We start from the raw sequence: 6,896 nt of genomic DNA on the forward strand, positions 1-6,896 counted from the left end.
TTCATTGTACATTACCTGGTCTCAAGCCAGATATGAAGAACTCAACTTGTTAGCACTTGACCTGAACAGAGATTTGGGCTACTTCCAGGGAAACATGTATGAAACAAACCTTTCTGAAGGCTTTCTTTCTTCTTACTTTGTGATCAAAGTTCTTTCATTTGCTTTAGTCTTTACTGGGTTCATGCTGAGTGACCTTTAGCTAAAAGGAAGGGTGGCAGATAAAAAGCGGTTCTTCGCCCCACCTCAGACCCCGGCCCCCACACATCCCTGCACACATCACACCCCAGGTCGCATCTCTAACTTCCCATCCCGAAGGGAGTTCATGCTCACCTGGACTCATTAAGGCAACACAGACTTGTACAACTTCTCACTGTGGGACCGATCAACCGTTTCAATGTCAGTAATCCACACAAACTTACCATACCGTTTGCCCTCTTTATCTAAGTATTTAATATTCATTATGTTACAAACACTGAAGCGAAAGCTATATTTCCACACCATGGGCAGTGATTTGAAGCATTAGAACAGGCCTTTCCTCACCATTTGTATGCTTTGTAATTTGCACACCAACATTTATACATTTATACAACTTTTTACTTCCTCTTTTTTGCAAATGGGGTCTTAAAAATTATAAAGTCAGATATGTTCAAGTACATTTTGGCATCTGACAGAGGATGTCAATACAAGGGGCAACACGCAGGTGGTTGCTGGATGGACCCCTAAATCTCAAGGCAAATTCCTCCAGCACAGATAACAACGGCGACAGCAGAACCAAACCTGCCAAAATCTAACCGATGAGTGCAGGCTTCTCACCTCTGAAAACTGACAGAAGCCTGTTCCCACAGCGGTCCTCTTCCCTGCTCAATATGCCCAGTGCCTCCTTTGAAATAAACAGCATTACCTTAGTAGGTGATTGTTTGATACAGTCTTGATATCATCACAATTTCCCACCAATGAAAGCTCTAAGTCCTCAATAACTATGAGGGAAAGAGATGGCATCTTTTTTTTGAATGGCCATAAAAAATAAGAATAATTCTCATAGTTTACTGCAGTAGCTTAGAAATGGCCCAAAGAAATTGCTCGAGTTGCACAGCCCCCGGGTCCTGTCTCCAGACCAGAAGCATGAAGACCCTGGAGCTGGCTTTCGCTTCACGTTTTTTCTCTTCGATCCTGCCTTCCCTCATTCACCAAGGCAAGGGCTGCCTGTCAAAACACGATCTGCCCCTGTGGGCAGCCCCAGGCTGCTGGAAGGCTGCATCCACAGCAGGCCAGACACGGCCACTCTCAGGACACAGCAGGGTGGTGCAAGGGCCCAGGGCCTGGCTCTGGACACCAGGGGAGAACACTGCTTGTGTTCAACCCTGGTTTTCTCATCAGAGCAGTGATGTCCCAGAACGACCTCCTCACAAAAGAAAAAGGAAAAGGGCCCATAAGATCTTTAAGCTGAGCGCTTTCCTAAACTGCACCCACAAGCACACGAGGGCGGGTAATGGTCCTCCTTGGAGACATAGCGGGCTCGCTCCTTTGCTTTTGTCCCGATACCTCTTTGCTCAGTGCCATTTTCCCCTGCTGGATTTAGATCTAACTAAGGAAAATCTTTCTTTTGCCCAGCTCAACTTTTGTTCCCAGATTTAGTAGAGGCTGTACATTTCTTTAGGGTTACTTCCAAGGCATTTTCGAAAGAATGAATGTGAGACCACCGCTGGGCTTTCCTCAGAAGGCTCATGGCCCAGCTGCTGGGTGTGCGGTCATTCCCGAAATCAGCAGTGCGGATCAAGGTTCCATTCATCTGATCAATAAACACGGCTGCCAGAAAGAAAAGGAAGGAACGGAGGAAAGGAAGAGAGAGGGAGGGAGAAAGGGAAGGAGGGAGGAAAGATGGAAGGAAGGGAAGAAAAGAGGGAGGGAGGGAGGAAGAAAGACACCTGTCCCTTCATGAACAAAAATTTCACCCAAGTCTGTGGGAGAGGGAAGGAGAGTGTAGAAGGTCTCACATTACCTGATTCCCCGTGGAACGTGACTGATTGCAACTGCTGCAAGCCGCTGTCATCCAGGGAGGCCTGCACTGGGGGCTGAGAACATATCCCCACAACCTCAGGGGGCCTGTGGAGTGGCTTTTCAGCTTAACACAAAGCAAGGACTGGCACAGGGTGAAAGTTCTGCTCTGCTCTAAACTAGTAGTGGAGCAGGAGCCATTCCAAGGAGCGAGACGTACTGTAGCCTCTCCATGGCGGTGAAGCGGGGCCCCTACTGACTGCAGGGGCTGATTTTTTCCACAAGGCCCACATGTTGGTCTCTACCTACGAACAGCAAGGATGTGCTTGTCTCTGTCAGAACTACCCAGCGCACCCAGCAAGAAGCCTGGTCACCAGTGTCCCATCCTAGCCCAGCGTCTTGGCTCCGAGAAGCAGGAGCCCAACAAGCTAGCATCTGAAGGCTCCTGTGACTTCTGGGGTGATTTGCATCCATTACCCGTCTTCTAGCTGGTGTGGCTGCGCATGTGTGTGTGTGCGTGTGTGTGTGCGTGTGTGTGTGTGTGTGTGTGTGTCTGAGAGGCTGTAGCACGTGCTCCCTGAAATGCCAAGCGCTCTTGTGCCTCCTCAGACATTACTGTGTGTAAGTCAGAGTCAGCTAAATTTCCAACTGCCCAACTGCCAGGGCACATCCCAAAGCACGACCCTTCGGCCGCAGATCCTGCCTTCGGTCTCAGCCTGACACACCTTGAGTGAGAGTTTGCAGAAACACGAGGGAACAAACATTTGCCAGAATGGGACCCAAAACGAAGGCATCCAGGATGAGAGTACTCTGAATGCCTGGGGCTGTCAGCCGAGGCGCTGGGCCTTGGAGTGGGTGCAGCAATGAACACAGCTTTGCCTGGACGATTTAGGGCCCCGCGGAGATGTGGAGTAGAAACGAGGACCCGGCTGTGCTCTCGCACATGCGCCCATGCAGCGGTTTGGAGGAGGAAATGTAGACGAGGAAAAACCGGGAAAGAGAAAGCGACGGAATCACATGCAGTCCAAACATTCTGAACTACTCTTTCCACCTCGAAAGTGTTAGGATTTGAGTGATCTTAATGGTCTCGGAATCACATCAGAAAATGTCACAATAGATATTTGAATTAAAGTGCACTAGGTCTGCCAGAAGATCAATTGTTAAAAATTGGCAGCATTACAGAGAACTTCCAAGGCCGCACACTGCCCAGGGCTCCGAGAATTGCTAATTCCAGGGAAAGTTAATTTATCACCTTATTGATAAAGGGGTGATTTTAAAAGCTTGTGGTGTGGTGTTTGTGACTCATTAATTAAAATTTAGAGTAATTTATTAGACACTCTGGTGGCTTCTGTTATATTATATTTGTACCCAACCATTTGATTTTTCTCCCAGGGTTGCTTTTTAATCCCCCCCCCACCCCCCGTCTCTTCTCATCTGTTTGTCTTTGAAAGCAATTGGAATATAAAAAAGTATAAATCTCAAGCTAGCCTTTTGGGAGACGGCAGGATTAAGAAATAGCATGTCCAGGAAAGCACTTTTAAAAAGCTCTCCCTTAGAAATGTCAAATTTGCCCACCAATGAAAGGAAGCCTGTGTGTTTGCAGCAGAGGGGCTGCTTTTCGTTTCAAAGGTCCTCCCAGGAGCATGAGACCAGGCTTTATGCTCTTTGATCACTACATGGGAAGAGGGTCGTACTTCCTCTCCTTTGTAGCCCCAAATAAAACGAGAGGGTCAGCAAAAGAATGACTGGAAGTGCTTTGTGTAGCTACTCTTTTTGTTGCTGAAACCAAATACGCAACACCCACAAGTTAAGGGAAGGAAGATTGATTTAGCTCACAGTTCATAGAGGTTTCAGCCCATAGCTGGTTCCAAGGAAGGGTGGCACAGCAGAGGGGCATCTCAGAGGAGGAACAATTCATGGCAGGCAGAAGGCAGCAAAAGCAAGCAAGTAAGGGACCTTAGGTTTTTTCTGTCCCTCTTATACTCTTATCTAGGCTGCTAGGACTACAGCAGTGCCAACCCAATCAGTAAATCAGAACTGATTTAGTAATCACCCACCCTTAATCCTAGCATTGTACCATGAATCAGTCACATGCTCTACTTCCAGCCACCCCTGAAAAGCCCCACCTATGACCACATGAGTCTCTGGGGGGACATCCAGACACAAGCCATAACATGCTCAAAGAAGTCTAAAGCCCTGAGCCCAAGGAGGGGCGGTGTTCCCTCCAACTGTTTCCAGGATGTGTGCAAAGTGAGCACAGCCTGGCTACCCAGGGTCCCCACAGTGCTGAGGCTTCCAAGGGCATCAACACAGGGAGGAAAAAGGGGCCCCAAGGAGCTCTACCAGGGACCCTGAGAGCAAGTTCTGAGCCTCAGGCAACACCTCTGCCTGGCCCAACTGTTGTTCTGAAGTGTATGACACAAAGGGTGTGTGTGTGTGTGTGTGTGTGTGTGTGTGTGTGTGTGATGTGCTCTGGGATCACATAAACTTGTAAATAGAACTACAGCATGAAACTCTGTAAAATTTAACTTCCCAGATTTATGATATAGAAAGATTATTCTTCTCTGGGCATTCTTAGTATGGTTTCAGAGTGTTTCCTTACACTTATCAAACTTAAGTAATTGGGATTCAAAAGTGAGATGAAAAATAAATAAATATGCCACCATGTAACTAGACATTTAGACAATGAGGTTGTGATTCTTCTGATCAGTTGTTTTAAAAATGCAACACTTCTGTCTTTGTCCTTGGGGGTTATTGTTTGAATTTTTATCATCAGCAAATATTATTGAACATTTAAACAGTCATTATTTTAAAAAAAAATTCTCAGGATAAAAGCTCTGACAGTAGGGTGACAGAATTTGAAGGTGGCTTATTTCCTGGCAGCAGTTGTCCTCAACTTACCTGGTGCTAGAGGAAAGCCTTTACCTCACTCACCCCCAGGACCCTGAACCAGAAAGTGAAAGTGCTTCTGAGGGTTTTGTTTGGTGAAAACACCACCAAGGGCAAAACCAGGACAGGAAGGAATGCGCTCATTTCTCTTATTGTCTTCCTGTCTCTCTCCCTCTCCCTGTCTCTCTCTCTCTCTCTCTTTCTCTTTGCCAGCGAACAGTGATTTTGGTGACACAGAAGAAATGTAAACATTTTCAACATAAAACAACTAGGTTTTTGTGGGACCTATGCTTTTTTAAAATAATTTCACAAATCAAGCAGACTGATAAATTTATCAAACTGTCCCAGAGCTCTTCCACGTACACAGTTTTAACAGCAAAAAAAAATTCATATTTTTAAAGACTATGTCACAAGTATGTTGAAAGGGTAGATTTTGAAGCCACCAAACAAGTTTCCTGAAATGAAGCTTCTACGTTTTATTTGAGTTTTGATGATCGTGCACTACTGCTTTTCCAGGTTATCTTCATCCAGCTGCTGTGGTTCCAGTCCCTTATCACATTTTACCCTTTACCACATTTTCAACCTGGTCCGACCAAGCAACACAAAAATGCCCCACAAATATCACATCTCCAGACAGTGCACTTTATCACACGATGAATACCTGTGTAATTATTTTTCTGCTTTCACTCCCCATATTCCACTTTAAGAAAAACAAAGTCTCAAGAAAAGAAACAACTGTGCCCCTCACTCTTCAGAAAGCATGCCTCAGGCGAGACAGAGCAAAAGCAGAGTAGACAACTAACGCCTCAGCTGTGAAGCACCTCGATTCCACACGCTAGCAGCACAGTGTCTAGACCAACCCAAAAGCCACCATCTCAGAAAGGTACTGCTGGTCCGATCCTCTCGAGGACCGTCGTAGAATCTATAGACAACACGACAAGCCGCCTCTCGCTTGCTGTCACAGACAGTGAGAGGACGTCGAGTGCAGCACACCAACTGTCTCTGGGATGACTCCATTCATGCGCTTGCACCTGGCTCTCACTCACCAGCCCTGGCCCCAGTGGCAAGTGACCCGGAGAGGACTCCACTGGCCGCAGAGGAGCAAGCGGAAACTCGTTAAATCACTGCGCACTGCACCTGGGAGAGCGGGGACTTTGTGTGTGAACTTGGGGAAACTCTTCTGAACACTTCACAGTCCCCACGGTTTTGCCCCCACCCCCAGAACTAACTAAAACCAGCAACTGGCACAAAGATGGGAAATAGTCCACCTGAGATATTCTAAGCAAAATTCAATTAAAAGTCAATACCTTGACATATTCATAATACATCACTTTTAACAATCAAATTTTAGGTAAATATATTTGCCTCAAGACATACTATAATTTCTAACTTAAAAAAAAAAAACAAGGCAAAGCAAAATTGCTGTGGAAAAATGCTAGCTAGTTATTTGAGTTCATATTTGGTGGGAAAAAAACTTTGCACATATTTCAATGCAGAGTTAAGGAGTAGTGGATGTGTATATATCCAAAATGTATAGCCTGTATAGTTTGGGGCAGTCTTCCTTTCTGAAGATTACCCGGTGAAGAAATGAAACCCTGTATTTGCACAGGAGGAACTGAAGTTGACCTGCTGGGCTCACGTGCTTAGAGCAGGACACTCAGGCATTGCCCTAGCGGTGTGCGTGCAACCCTGAAAAACTGCAGCAGGTAGCCTATCACACTGACAGCTCAAAGAGAAGGACCGCTATTCACGGCGTGCGCGCGCGCGCGCACACACACACACACACACACACACACACACACACACTGTGCACCTCCCTTACCTACAGCCTGTTCACCGGGGCCCTGATCAGGGTGCTGAGCAGACAGAGAACGTTGGCTCAAGAAGACGGGTGACTTTTGGCACACGCGAACCAAGTATTGCAAAAGCTATCTTCCTCCCAGGGATAGCAGCTCACAGTCCCCAGCAGCCCTGCTCTCCTGCAAATATCTCATTAGCCTAATGCATTCAGC

The 6,896-nt window shown here is 46.6% G+C and overlaps 1 protein-coding gene across 2 annotated transcripts in view; it reads right to left on the reverse strand.

The window, feature by feature from the left end:
- Scml4 (sex comb on midleg-like 4 (Drosophila)) overlaps nucleotides 1–6,896 on the reverse strand; it is a 96,413-nt gene extending 89,517 nt beyond the window's left edge. For both annotated transcript variants that reach the window (XM_013510902.1, XM_005377840.2), the window contains exon 1: nucleotides 6,707–6,896. The gene's annotated coding sequence lies outside the window, so the exon portion shown is untranslated. The remainder of the gene's footprint in view (nucleotides 1–6,706) is intronic.

Source organism: Chinchilla lanigera, unplaced genomic scaffold, assembly GCF_000276665.1.
Source record: "Chinchilla lanigera isolate Chin_1 unplaced genomic scaffold, ChiLan1.0 scaffold00010, whole genome shotgun sequence".
In the NCBI taxonomy this organism is placed as follows: Eukaryota; Metazoa; Chordata; class Mammalia; order Rodentia; family Chinchillidae; genus Chinchilla; species Chinchilla lanigera.